This window comes from Manis pentadactyla, chromosome 4 (genome assembly GCF_030020395.1).
Source record: "Manis pentadactyla isolate mManPen7 chromosome 4, mManPen7.hap1, whole genome shotgun sequence".
NCBI lineage: Eukaryota > Metazoa > Chordata > Mammalia > Pholidota > Manidae > Manis > Manis pentadactyla.
In genome coordinates, this window is record NC_080022.1 from 6,748,253 (window position 1) to 6,762,789 (window position 14,537).

At 49.1% G+C, this 14,537-nt stretch overlaps 2 long non-coding RNA genes across 2 annotated transcripts; one reads left to right on the forward strand and one right to left on the reverse strand.

Annotated features, from left to right (window-relative positions):
• Positions 1–3,172: 3,172 nt before the first annotated feature.
• Positions 3,173–7,171, reverse strand: LOC130683297 (uncharacterized). The gene is made up of 3 exons (XR_008996877.1): positions 7,058–7,171; positions 6,320–6,480; positions 3,173–6,129 (listed from the first exon to the last, which is right to left on the reverse strand). It is a non-coding gene; the product is annotated as an uncharacterized LOC130683297 (long non-coding RNA).
• A 2,478-nt stretch (positions 7,172–9,649) lies between these two features.
• LOC130683299 (uncharacterized) lies at positions 9,650–14,334 on the forward strand. Its single transcript, XR_008996879.1, has 3 exons — positions 9,650–9,727; positions 10,142–10,345; positions 12,054–14,334. It is a non-coding gene; the product is annotated as an uncharacterized LOC130683299 (long non-coding RNA).
• The last annotated feature ends 203 nt before the right edge of the window (positions 14,335–14,537 follow it).

A 14,537-nucleotide genomic window follows, 5' to 3' on the forward strand; every position in this document is an offset into this window, starting at 1 on the left:
ATAACGGTATCACTGGATCTTCCCAGAAAGAGTCTAAATAAGTACTACGTTAAATCTCAATTTTAGCTGAGTAAGTTGGCTAACCAGCTGTTTTGGTTAGATGGAATTAATAATAATTTTTTTTAAATCCTATTTTGTTTTAACATTTGTTGAAAAGTCTTCTAATTCAAATCAGCATGCTGTAGTTGCATCCCTTAGAAAGAAGGGAGCAGGGAAAAATCATTTGAGTTTAGGCAGTTAGGATTCACGGTCTTCAGGGATCAGTCATCCATTCACCGACATCTATTCAGGGCCTCTGGCAGGTCAGGCCTAGGCCTAGGTACTCAGGAACCACAGATGAACAAGACAGACACTGGCTCAGCCTCCGCATGCTAGGTTCTAACATGGGCGAAAGGCAAAACCCAAAAGTATTGCTCTGCTGGTAACAGAGGGACTGAGAAAATCACAAAGGTGTTTGGGGGCTGCTTTAGATATGATGGTCAGGGAAGTCTGCTGTGAGGAGGTGTATCAGTTTTGCTGTCATAACAAGTTACCACAAACTCAGCCGATTAAAACAACACCCAGTTATTAGGGTACAGTTCTCTAGGTCAGCAGCCTGGGTGGGCTCAGCTGGATTCTAGGCTCAGGGTGTTACATGGGCAAAATCAAGGTGTTAGCCGGGCTGGGCTCACATCCAGAAGCTCTCAGAAGGAATCCACTTCCAAGCTCATCCCAGTTGTTCAGAGTCCAGTTTCTTGCAGTTCTAGGACTGCCTTAGTCCGTTTGGGCTGCTACAACAGAGTAACAGAGACCAGGGGGCTTAAACAACAGACACTTATTTCCCACAGATCTGAAGGCTGGGCAGTTCGAGACCAAGGCCAGTGGATTCTGTGTCTGGTGAGGGCCTGCTTACTGGTTCACAGAGAGCCATCCTCTCACTGTGTCCTCGGATGGCAGAAGGGGGTGAAAGAACTCTCTGGGGTCTCGTTTATAAGGACACTAACACCATTCATGAGGGCTCCATGTCTGTGACCTTCTCACCTCCTTAAGCCCCCTCCCCAAACACCATCACATTGAGGGTTAGGTCTCAACATATAAACTTGAGGGGGATGCAACCCTTCAGTTGATAACAAGGACTGAGAGGCCCGCCTTCTTGCTGGCTGTCGGGGGGGTGCCCTCAGCCCTCAGGGCACCCTCCTTCCTCCTCACACGGCCCCTCCATCTCCAGAGCAGCGGCGGAACATCCAGCCATTCTCATGCTTTGCGTCTCTCGACTTCTGCCGCCAGCCAGAGAGAGCAAATGATTTTAAGGGCTCCTGTCTTCCTGTCTTAAGGTCAACTGTGCCATCTGACATAACACAACCACAGGACTGATGTTTCATTACACTCATAGGTTTCAGGGATGAGGACGTAGAAGGGGTGGGGGACCTGCCGCATGAGGAGGAGGTGAGGATGTGGTGGGAGGCATGCAGTATCCCAGACAGAGGAAGCAGCATCCTCTCTGGGGGAGGAAGAAGTTGGTGTGTGGGGGACACTGAAGGGTCAGCGCCGTGCAGCTCCATGCTCAGGCTGTGGAGCATGGTCTGCGAGGAGGGGAGCAAGAGGGGGACACCCCTGCAACCATCAGGGTCTTTGAAGACAGCTGTTAACAGGATGGAGCCGGAAGCATGCCAGGCCCAGGACACCTTTTAGAATTCAACCACTGAAGATGTTTCTTAAATAGACTGATTGAGATATAATCTATAATTGTCATTCAACATACAGGACATATTTGAAGTGTACAATTCAGTAACTTTTGACATGTTTCAATTCATGAAAACATTCCACCATCAAGATAATGAGCATATCCATCACTCCCAAAAGTTTCCCCATGCCCTTTGTCACCTGTTCCTCCTTTCCCCTAAGCAGCTATTGATCTGCTTCCTGTAATGGTTCTAGACTTTTATATAAAGACCATCATGCAGTGTTGTTATGGGATGAATTGTATCCTCTCCAAAATTCGTATTTTGAAGTCCTAATACGCCCCGCAGAATATGATTATATTTGGAAACAGGGTCTTTATAGAGGTAGTTAAGTTAAAATTTAGTCATTAGAGTGGGCCCAGATCCAATGTGATTGGTGTCCTCATAAGAAGAGATTGGGACACAGGCACACACAGATGGATGACCGTGTGAAGACATCAGAAGAAAACCCATCTACAAGCTGAGGAGGGAAGCCTCAAGAAAAACAAACAGCTCTCCAATGCCTTGATCTTAGACTTTCAGTCTCCAGAACTGGGATAAACTAAATTTCTGTTGTTTAAGCCACCCAGTGTGGGGTACTCTGTTATGGCAGCCCTAGCAGACTAGTACAAGTATGCGATTTTTTGTCTGACTTCTTTCATTCAGCATAATTATTTTGGATTCCTCTGTGTTTTTGTATGTATCAGTAGTTCATTTCTTTTTATTGTTGAGTAATATTCCATTATATGGATATACCACCATTTATCCATTCACCTGCTGACAGGCATTCAGGTTGTTTCCAGTTTTTGCCTTTTATAAATAATGCTGCAATGAGTACTCATTTACAAGTCTTTTTATGACATATATTTCCTTTTCTTTTGAGTAAATACTTAGAAATATTTACTTAGTAACTACTTATGGTAAATAGGAGTAGAATGTCTAGACCATATAGCAGTTGTATGCTTAACTTTTTAAAGAACTGCCAAACTGTTTTCCAGAGTGGTTGTATTGTTTTACATTCCTACCAGCAAGCAATACATGAGAGCTCAAGCTGCTCCACATCTTTGTCAACACTTGCTGTGGTTGGTCAGTCTTTTTAATTTTAGCCATTCTAATAAATATGTGGCAATATCTCATTGTGGTTTTAACTCACATTTCTCTAATGACTAACAACTTTGGCATTTTCTCAAATGCTTAATGGCCATTCAATAAGGAAAATATAAGCTTATTAAGCAAAATAAACATTTGTTTGTTCAAATATTTTCCCTATTCTTAAGTGGGTTGTTTTATTATAAACTTTTGAGAATTCCTTGTATATTTTAATATAAATCTTTTATCAGATTTATGATCTGTAAATATATTCGGAGGCTTGTCTTTAGTCTCATAACAGTGTCTTTCGAAAGAAAAAAAGTTTTGATGAAGTCCAGCTGATCAATTTGTTCTTTTATGGATTGTGCTTTTGGTGCTGTATCTAAGAAATCTTTGCCTACCCCCAGGTTACAAGGTTTTCTCCTGTATTTTCTTCTAGAAGTTCTATACTTTTTAAGTTTTACATTTAAGTCTGTTTTGGGTTGATATTTTTATATGATGCAAGGTATACATCAAGGCTCTGGTTTTGTTTTTTAGGGTTTTTTCTGCACATGGATATTCAGTTCTCCCAGAACAGTTTTTGCAGGGAAGAATTCTTTTTCCACTGAATGACTTTTGAACCTTTGTTGAAAATCTGTTGTCCGTATTTCTGTGAGTCTATTTCTGGATCCTCTCTTCTGTTCCATTTATCTATTTAGCTCTCTTTATACCCATACCACACTAGATTGATTACTGGAGCTTTATAAGTCTTGAAATCAAATGGTATGAGACCTCCTTCTTTTCTCTTCTTTTTCAAAATTGTTTTGGAAATTCTATGTCTATTGAACTTCCCTTTGAATTTTATAATCAGTTTATCAATTTCTACCCAAAAGCCTGCTTGAATTTTGACTGGGATTACATAAAATCTATAGGCCAATTTGAGGAGAATCGACACTTTAACAATATATGTTTAAATGGAGATATAATTCAAATACCATAAAATTCACCATTTAAGAGTATACTGTTCAGTGGTGTCTAGTACAGTTGACCCTTGGACAACACAGAGGTTAGGGGTTGTGACCCTCCATGCAGTCAAAACCTTTGACTCATATAATTTTTGACTCTCCCAAAACTTACCTACTAATAACCTATGTTCACTGGAAGCCTATGGATAACAAACAGTAGATTAATATGTATTTTGTATATGTATTATATATTGTATTCTTACAATAAAATAAGCTATAGAAAAAAGAATGTTAAGAAAATCATAAAGAAGAGAAAATACATTTACAGTACTGTACTGTATTTACTGGGAAAAATCCATGCATAAGTGGACCTGTTCAGTTCAAACCCATGTTATTCAAGGATCAACTGCATATTCACAAGGCTGTATAGCCATTATCACTATTAAGTTCCAGAACATTTTCATCACCCCAAAAAGAAACCCCAAGCCCATTAGCAGTTACTCCCATCCTCCTTGCCCCAGTCCCTAGGCAACCACTCATCTACTTTATGTTTATAAATTTGCCTATTCTGGACAGTTCATGTAAATGGAATTATACAACATATGACCTTCTGCGTCTGGCTTCTTTCACTCGACATGATGTTTTCAAGGTTCCTCCAGGTTGTAGCAGACATCTTAACAGTATTGAGTCTACAGCTACTAGATAGATAGATATACCAGCCTGGGATACTGCAGAAACCACTTTTTTAGAATTAAGTGGCTGAAATCAACTGCCGAAATATACATATTTGTTTATCCTTCCTCAAAGTAACCCATGTGATTAATTTCCACTGAACTGAGGGGATGGCTGGCTGGAGTTTGTAAAATTATTGAACTTTAGAACTGACAGGCAACTTAGAAATTGTGTAGTCAAGAGGTTGCAGAGTGGTTGCCCAGAGGCCAGTTGGCAATCAGATGTGTTTGTGTGGCCTACACAGGATGTCCTTAGCATGTGAGCCAACATTTCAAAATCTGGGAGCTTTCACAGAAAATTCTTTTAAAAATCAGACGTCTGGCAGCCCAGAGCCCACATCTCACTTGGTGGTGATATGCTGGATGAGGACAGAAGCCTCTTCTCCAGGGCTCCTTGGACCCAGTCCCCACCCCCAGCCCCCAGGGCATCTGTGCCCTCATACCTATGCCGTTCAGGTTACCTGCCCAGCTCACAGACAGGTGAATTTACACCTCCCCGCAATGCTCCAACCTATCCCTTTTATAGGGAAGCCCTGGGAGGTTACCTGACTCTCTTGGTCTCAACAGTGAGTTAGGCAAACGGTGAATGCAGACAGTGAATCATGTGATTTTTCCTATGCAAACTTCCTCTCCCACCAGGGTGACCAACTCCTGGTTTGCTTGGGACTTCTCTGGTTTTAGAACATAAAGTCCTACTATAGCCCAGAAACCCCCTTGGTCCCAGACAAACCACCCTACCTCTCTCCCCCCAACCCTCTTTCCCCACCAGAAAAGAAGCAAAAAATAAAATAATTGAGTTGAATTTTTTAACTTTTAAAGCAGGGCTTTGTTGATCTACTATTTCATCTTTTCTCCCGCCTGCTGGTTGACCACTGTACTTGTCAGCTCCACTGTCCCCAGTTTCTGGGTGGGACTCAGCATTCTGAGCTTCCCGGGGCCCGGCCTCTGACACGGGGCCTGGTGGTGGAGGACGCCTGGCCCTCGAACAGGCCCGGGGCCCAGCTGAGGCAGCGTGCTGACACCTCGCTGCCAGTTGGCAGCATGCTCCTCTGTTTATGATTAGGGGGCTGACTGCACTGGGACCCAGGCAAGCCGATGATGAAAGCTGTGAAAAGAACATTGTTATATGACTTTTCATAGTTTCCCAAATATTACCCACCCTGCTGCTTGAATTACTAATGCCTTGGACATCGAGGCTGAAATCTGTTCCCAAACAGATTCCTCTTTTTTTTCCTGTCACCTAGGCACTCGGTATTGTTGTCTGACTGTTTTCCCAGGTTCGCCCGTTCTCACAGCTCAGTACATTCCCCAGGAGCGCTCTCTTGGCACCCCGTAAGCACCATCACCAGCCAGCTCATTTCCCAGCCCCTCCTCATCCAGCAGCTTGCAGCAGGCAGGTGACTCCAAAGCCACCATACAGCTGCAGGCAGGGGAGCAGTGGAAAGGCGGCCCCGCTCCTCCCCAAGGAGACGCTGCTTTGAACAGGCGATGTCAGGCAGGAGAAAGGGACCCTGCAGACACATCCCCCCCAGGTCCCCACTACGTCACTTAACTTCTTCCTCGGGCCGCCAGGACCCAAAGGCTCTTGGGTCCTTGCTGTCTTTATTACTGCTTATAGAGCTAATAAACAGATGGTTTGGTTTAGGGAAATATGCAGCCGGGGTTCTGAAAAAGGAAAAAGCAAGCAGAAGAATGAGGAGAGGAAAGGGAGACGCAGGAAGGTTGTGTAGAGCGGGAACAGCGGCAGCTCGTAAATCCCCCGCCCTTGCCCAGCGTGAGTCTCCGGTTGGGGTTAGTCCAGCCCCGCCGACCCCAAAGAAGCCCCAGCAATACTGATCTCGTGTAGAAAACTCACTCTGACCTCCTCGCCATCCCCCTTCCTGAAAATTGTCCTGCACATACTGGAGCCGTTGTGATCGTGATCAGATGACGCGGTGGCACTTGGGGTCAGAGGAGGCACAATGGGCTGTCATTCGGGGAGGCCAGTGGCACAGTCAGTGGCCATGGAGAAGACGGCTGTACAGGGGAGGGAGGCCAAGCAACCTCAGAGATGTCCCCGGAGTAAGAGGAGCCAAGACCACGGATTTCCCATGGGGACAGAGAGCGCTTGGCAGGGGGCGGGGGCTTGGACAGGAACCTGGTGGTGACCTGAGCCGAACAAAACTGCTAGTCCGCTCGGTCCTGAGAGCCTCCCTGAGAGGGCAAGCCCGGGACCAGTGGACCTAGGACTGACCCGCAGGACAGAGACTCAGCAGGAAGGGGGCACAGCCGCTACTACACACTCTGGGGACCCCCTGCCCGCACCGCAGCATCTCCCTGGGGGAAGAAGCCCAGAGGACGGGTGCTGCACTGCCTCCTTGTCTCATATTCCAACCCAGCACCAGAGGGAATGTCCCACGTGTGGGAGAGAAGCGGAGTGTGATTCCTTAGGGTCTGTAGACACTGAAGCCAGGGAGGCCCACATGCTCGGGGTCCTATGCAAGATGGGGTGGGCGCACAGGTTCAGTCTCTTCTACTTCAGCTACAGCAACATTTATGGAAATGGGAAGATGGGCCGGTGAGGAGACGAGAGGGGCCACGGGAAGATACAAACCACAGACGCGGTCCAGGTCAGCTCCGGGTGCGACAGAGGGTGTAAGAATGTGCTGGTCCAAGCGTGGCCCACAGCCCTAACCAAATAAGAACAGAAATCAAGAGTGAGCACGAGAAACTTCTACATGCTTTTCCCCTTGTCAGTTTGTCCCGTTGTATTTTGTGAAATGAAATTTTGTGACGCTTGGATCTAATAATAGAAAAGAGATGGGGACTTGTGTTTTGTATGGCTTTTGTTTTTTCCATTTCATTTTCCCCGCCTATGTCATGGTTATTGCATTTCACAACGGCAACACTCTGCAATGGGTTGGAAGTTTTAAAAGCTGGTCCTTCTGCAGATAGCTGGAGATGCACTGGCTGGCCCGAGGGATGTGAAGCACCAAGAGCTGCATCCCCCGCCCCAACCCTGGCATAGGAAGTGAACACCCCAGGGGCCGCAGGGGAGCATGGACCAGGCAGCCAGGAGCCCAGCCCTGCCCACACCACAGGGACCCTCAGGCTGCAGCTGCCGGACTCCCGGCCCTGCACAGACCAGGCATAAATACATGGCTGCCCAGAGCCAGCCCTGCAGTAGAGAGGTCCTCCTGCCATCCTGCCAGGAGACATGAGGACTGCTGGGGCCATGGTTCTGGAGCACCCCCCCTGAGTGGGCTTGCTGTGACTGCTGTTCCCCTCGAATCTTCCTGGTACCTCAGGTGGAAACCCGAGTTACACAGCACAGGAGTAAGGAGGCTGTGCCTTCTTTTTTTTAAATCAAGCCAACACCACCCCCTGTATGGGCTTTCCATTTGCTGTCCTGACACCCACGTGGCCCGTGGGACAGGGAAACGGCCTTCTGTTCTGTGTTCTCTCCTCCCAGGAGCGGGCAGTAAGAAGAACCATTCAAGTCCCTCAGTACCTAAAAATGCTGTTGGCTTCAACCTGGAAGAGAACATAGTCTGTGATTCCATTTGTACAAAGTATAAAACAAGGCAAAACCAAGCTATGCTGTGAGCAGCTAGGATAATGGTGACCCTGGGGCTATGCCAATGAGGGGTGGGGATGTGGGGGCCTTGAGGGGGCTGTTCATGTGCTGTTTCTTGGCCTGAGCGCTGGTGAAAGGATGCAATCAGTATGTGACAAAAAATTGTGCATGTACGGTTTGTATGCTTTCTTCATGTATATTACATTTCAATAAGAAGTTTGGAAACCTATTGGTTCAACCACAAACGGCAAAAATAAAATAACATTTGGGGGCAGAGGTCTTGCTAGATGTTGTTCAGCTTGCGTGAAAAGCGCTGAGTCTTAGGACCGCAAAGAAGAACAACTGCCCTGAAGGAGGAGCAGGGGTCTGTTTTTTTGGTCACTGTTTTCCCAGGTGGTGGGGGGCGGCGGGGTGGCTGATTCATTTTCCTTGCTCCCCCTCCTGCCTTCATCTCCACCATGTGGGGCTGGATAGAGGCCAAGGGCTGAGATTTGGGCTGTTGCCTTGGTAATGCTTAAATATTGGCTTCAAGTTATGATGGTAAAAGAAATAAGCAGGAGCCTTGGGGAGCTCACAGTGGCCCTGCGCCTTGCTGCAGATTCCAGTCAAAGCCATACACCAAATTGCCTCATGGGCAGTAAAGCCTGCAGCTGTCTGGTAGGACCGAGGACAGGTTAGAAGCTGCATGGCCCAGGATGCTCAGGGACCTGTCCTCAGGGCTCGATGTCCCATCTCAATAGAGTCCCCTAAAATTCTTGCTCACAGTGGTCTGGCAACATAGTGGCCAAGAACCCAGATTCAGAGCCTGGGGGAAATGTTCTCCATCTCTAAACAGAGAGTGGGCAGAGAGGGAGTTCAGAGACCCAGTATCACTGCTGTCAGGAGCCATGTTCACTTTCAAAAGGCAAGGGCACAGAAACAGCCGTTTCTAGAAGCCAGGAGTCATGATGCCCTGACTTGGGAGGCACCTCCAGGACCTGGGAGCAGGGCAGTTGACATTTGCAGCGGCGGCTGAGCCGATGAGGACTCTGGTCCAGGAAGTTAAACAGAGCTTTGCCCAAGATAAATTCTCAATTCCAGTCCTGGCTCTCTGGCCAAGAAGCTCTCTGACTTGGAGGTATATAGTAAGTCCTTAACTCATCTGGGCCTCAGTTTCCCCATCTGTAAGCCATTCTCTTTACAGACGGAGGCAGGAGAGAACGGACTCTGGCCCTGGGAACAAGCCCTTCCAAGCTCATGCCAGCACCCTCTCCCCATGCGGCTGCAGCAGATGTGCAGCGCGAAGTCCAGGGTTTACGATTCCGCTGCCCTCGGGGAAGTGGAAACTGTTGCCCGTTCCAAAAGCATCCAAGCCATAAGCCTCCACTGAAGTCTTGGCTGAGAAGATCTGCTTGTCCCGCTGTGTGTGCAGAGGGGGGAGAGTGTACAAACTGGGGCAGGGGTGGGGTGGGGACGGCTCCCTCTGAGCAACGCTGAAGCACTGGGCGGTGCTGGGAGGGGCCCTGAGGGTGTGACAACCAGCATTAGGTCACGCTGTCCTCCCCCTGGGCGTGATGTGTCAGCGTGCAGCGATTGGCCTGCACACCATGATTTTAGGGCCTGAGCCTTCATCCGCAGTCCTCAGCCCGAGGCTGCCCTTCCCTGCCGCCTCCTTCTTTTCTCTCCCTCCCGGCTCTGTCCGCCCAGGGCTCCGCACCACATAGCCAGGTGGGTGTGGGGCAAGACACTGCACCAGCAGGGGCTGGGACCCCGGGGATGCTCCTTTTGCCATGGTGACCCTCTTGGGGCCACTGACAGCACATGATAATAAGCGGAGTTTGTTGAGCACCTACTAAATGCTTTAGGTGATAGCTGTCCTTTGAGGGGGTGATTTATTTTCTTTGGCTTCCCTGAGTGGCTTTAAACAGTAATTAGTCCACCCACAGTTCAGGAGGCCTAAGTGAAAATCACAGTGTTGGCAGGTCCACACTCCTGGAGGCTCTAGGGCAGGATCCTTGGGGCCCCTCCAGCTCCCAGGGGCTCAGCTCTTCTTTGGTTAGTGGCCGCATCCCTTCCCTCCACCCTCTGCCTTGTCTTCACAAGGCCTTCTCTCCTCTTTGTGTGTCTCTCTTCTTCTTGCAGAGATACCGGTCACCAGATTTAGGGTACACCCTAATCCAGGATGATCTAATCTGGACATCCATAACCAACTATATCAGCAAAGACCCTGTTTCCAAATAAGGTCACATTCTGAGCGTCTAGGCGGACATGAATTCGGAATCCCCTTTTTACGGATGAGGAAAGTGGGGACCAGTGAAGTGAAATGCTTGGTTCAGAGTCCCTAAGGTAAGTGGTGGGGTCAGGATTCAAACCCATGCCAAGCGGTCCTTGGGCCCGCCATCCTATCTCTGCCAGAAGCCGACATCTGCAAGAATTCCTACCCTGCTCATCCAAGCAGGAAGGGAAACAGGAGGAAAGTCCTTGGCCTTCAGAAGCAAATCACGCTCCCAAACTCCAGCTATTCTCTAACTTCAGTTGTGGACGAATCCCCGAAAGGAGCTTATATCCTCTTAGAAGTTCTGACCCAGTCAGTTCGGGGTGGAGGAGCTGGCAGGGTGGAGAGCCAGGATCTGCATTGGTAACGAGGCTTTGAACCCCATACAACTCAGTGCTGGAGGGTCCAAGACCACATCGTGAGAATCCCGGAAGCACCCATGGGGCCCAGACCCACAGGACAGCAGCCCATCTCAGCTCGAGGTAGGAGCAGAGAGCACAGTCCCACCAGAGGGACCAGTCTCCATGTCCACACCCACTAAGCCCAGCGCCAGGCCTGCAGAGAACCAGAAGTCCTTGTCCCGCCACAGCCAGCTTGGGCTAAGCAATCCAGGGAGGGGTTTTGATTCGAACTCTGGTTCCTGAAGGAGCCAGTTCAGGCTCTCTGAGGAAGCCCCAAGGCCACTGCGGGCTCTGCCCCAACACCAGCATGGAGGGTCTGGCAAGGCCCAGAGAGTGGGCCAAACCCTCTTTCCCCTTTACAATGCCAGGATGAACAGCTTTTCCCCAAGCCCAGCCCTTTCTCAGGGGGCGTCGTGTGTGCACACCCTCAGTGCCAAGCAGCGACGGAAACCCAGCACTCCAAGTCCTCCCGGCCGGGGGGGGGGCTGCAGCCTTGCACGGTACCAAGTACAGCACCCTCCCACCACCAAAGCCAGGAGGAAAACAGGTCCCAGTGATGGACAAGATGTCCTTGGCATCTCACTGGAGCTCACTCTACCAGGTCTCATGAAAACACATGAGCTCAGCTTCTGGACCAGCCACCAGCTTTCCGTGGCCTCTGCAGTGAGCAGAGGCTGTGCCAGTGACCACGCTCAGTTATCTCTGGCTTGCAGTCCGCTGCAGGTCCCCGACCCTTTGTGGTTTAAGGAGGGAGAAAGCAGGAAGGAAGGGATGGAAAGAGAGAGTCACACCAGCTAGCCGGCCTCGTGGGACGAGGGAGGGTCCCAGGATACCTAGGCGGTAGACACCTACTGTGTTTTTGTTTTTTATTGAGGTGAGATTCAAATAATGTAAAATTAACCAATGTAAGGTGAACAATTCAGTGGTGGAAGTGAGCACATTTTAGTGTTGTGTAATCACCACCTCTCTCTGGTTCCAAAACATTTTCATCGCCCAAAAGGAAACCCACTGCCCACTAAAGAGTCACTCCCCAAACCCTGCCCCCTCCTCCCAGCCCCTGGCAACCACCCAGCTGCGTTCTGTCTCTCTGAATTTACCTCTTCTGGACATTTATATCAATGGAGTCATACACTGTGTGACTGGACATCCGGTGTTTTTACCTGCCCCATACCTCATTTCCCCTTCCCACACCCCTCCCCTCAGTCCGTATGGCTGCTCCAACCCTGCTTGCAGGGGTGAGCTCATGACACAAGCTTTGCAAATCAACCACCCTGATTGGTTCAGGGATGGGCCTGTAACCCAACTCCAGCCAATGGGAGCAACCACAGGACTTTTTCAACTTTTTCAAGAACAAGCATCCCTGTCTGCTTCTCTACAGAATGGGAGACTGGAATCTCGGGCAGCCACCTTTGCCGCCATGCAGGGAGCTCCCAAAGGAGAATGAAGCCCACTCGGAGGGAAGCAGAGACATAGGCCGAGGTCCGTTCTTACCAATGTTGTCCGAGTACCTGGATCCAGCTCTTCCTGAAAGCCTGAAGGCACAGCTGTCCCTGAATTTCTCATTTTTAAAAACAACTTACTGTGCTCAAGCTAGCTGGAACTGGGTTTCTGTAAATAAACAACAAAAAGAAACCAAAGGTGACTCCATTCCCCTCACCTGCCTTCACATGTTCCCATCACTATGGAATAAAATACAACTCCTCAGCAAGGACCACACAGCCTTCCTGATCCAGTGCCTCCCCCCCTCCCTCTTCATCCTTCGACACCCCCACCCCTGCTTCTTATTTAATACACCGGCCACATAATTCACATACACACACAGTGTGTTTTCCAGCCTTTGGGTATCTACTCTGGCTGTCTCCTATGCCCAGAATGCTCTCATCACCCCCACCCTGACCCCCAAATGCTTACTCATCCATTATCACTCAATTCAGGCATTACCTCCTCCAAAAAGCCTTCCCTGACTCAGTGCCCCACCTCTCCTCTGACTGGAAGACTGTCCCCTGGGCTCCCCACAGCCCTGTGTGTGGTTTGGTCACAACACTTGCCTACACATTGTTTTTAATTATCTGTCCATGTCTCCTCTCCGCCCCTCACACACCCAAGTGGGGATCCCTTAGGGCCAAGTCTGTGCCTGGCTCACTGCCGACCAGCACAATGTTTGGGCCATTGTAAGGTCTCAATACTTGTCTGTTGAATGAATGAATGAAAACATGCTTTGGAACACTGTTTTGTAAGGGAGCTTATTTTCCAAGTTTTCCCAAAGATATAAAGTTTAGATTTATGCCAGCAGCCGTCAAGCAGGCCATGTCAGCTCCATTCTGTCCTCTTTTTAAGGATGCAGTTTCTAGGATTTCAGCAATTGGTTTTTGCCTTGGCTGAGATTGGACTGTGGGGCCCTCCCCTCCCTGGAGTCCAACCCCGCTCCCTTCCTGAGTGGAGTGACAGGGAAAGATGGGGCCCGCTTGCCAGCAGTGGCTCACATGGAGGCCTCTGACACCCACTGTTGATGACAGAGAGTAGAGAGACCTCTCCCCCAGCCCAGAATGATGGTGAGCAAACCTTCAGACACTGTCCATATCCTGTTCTAAAGCTTCTGGTAGTGGTCACATACATGCTTTTAAATATGAACACCCAGAAGCTGTCAGAAGGGGTCATCCATCACCTCCCTTCCTCACTGGGGGATTCTGATCTGCAGACCAGCCAAAACATTGAAGTCAGGCCTCTGCCCACCTCTCACCAGCTGGCTCCGTGCACTTTGATTCACTGTCTGGGTCCCCATGAGCAGAAAGGTGCTCAGGAGGTACTTTGGCAGGGGCGGGGCAAGGAGCTTCCTAGGCATATTCTTCTTTGCTCCCGGAGGTCCCTCTGGATGCCAGCGAAGCTATGAACAGATGGATGGGGCTGAACTGGGAGACTCAGACTGCTGGGGCACCAGCTACCCAAAGAGTGCCTGAGCCAAAGGATGAAGACTTCTAGATGCCTTGACACAGATGATGGGTCAAAATTAGTTATGGTTCCCAGGGTGGGAAATGACCATCCTCCCCTTGCCAGTCCCTCCATTTATTTGTCAGGGAGCAAAAGCTGTCTGTCTGCATCCCCCGTGCCTCATGGAGCTGCTGGGCTTCTAGGCCAGTTATCAGGTTTAACATTCCTGGAGGGCCTACACACCCAGTCCTGGAATTAGAACAACCTAGTCCATCCTATGACTCAATCAAGATGGGCTCCGCTGTTCCAGGCTGTGCTGGGGGGACCCACAATTGGCTGAGTATCAGCTAGTCCTGGCTTCTCTCCTGGGGTCAGCAGGACAGGGCCAGGCTAGTTGGAAGCCTTGTCATCTGAGACTGCTTGCCTTTCACCTGCCTCTGTTTCTAAGCATCTACACTTCCCACCCTGCCATGCTCTCCTGAGGGTGTCACTCAGTAACCCTACAAGTTCCCAACCAGACCCACCCACCCTGGCGGAAGAGCACCAGACCCAGCTTTGAAAGTTTTGGAAATGACCTTCACAAGTTGCTTCTCAGGCACTGATGGACAATGACTGCAATGAGGTATGGGTGGGGGGGACTCGATTATATGGGGGAATGTAGTAACCACATTGTTTTTCATGTGAAACCTTCATAAGAGTCTGTATCAATAATACCTTAATAAAAAATTGTAATAAAAAAAGCTGCTTCTCAGGGATTCATTTTTGCAGGAACAGTCCATTAATTTGTGAAGATGGGAGTGTATCATTCATCACCAAACTCTCATCCAGAGCCCACACTGTGAGCCAGGTGGTGTGCTAGGTAATGCGTAAAGCACAAATATTTAAAGTCGTGCCTGCCCTGGACTCAAAAACAATAAAAAGAGTGAAAAACAGC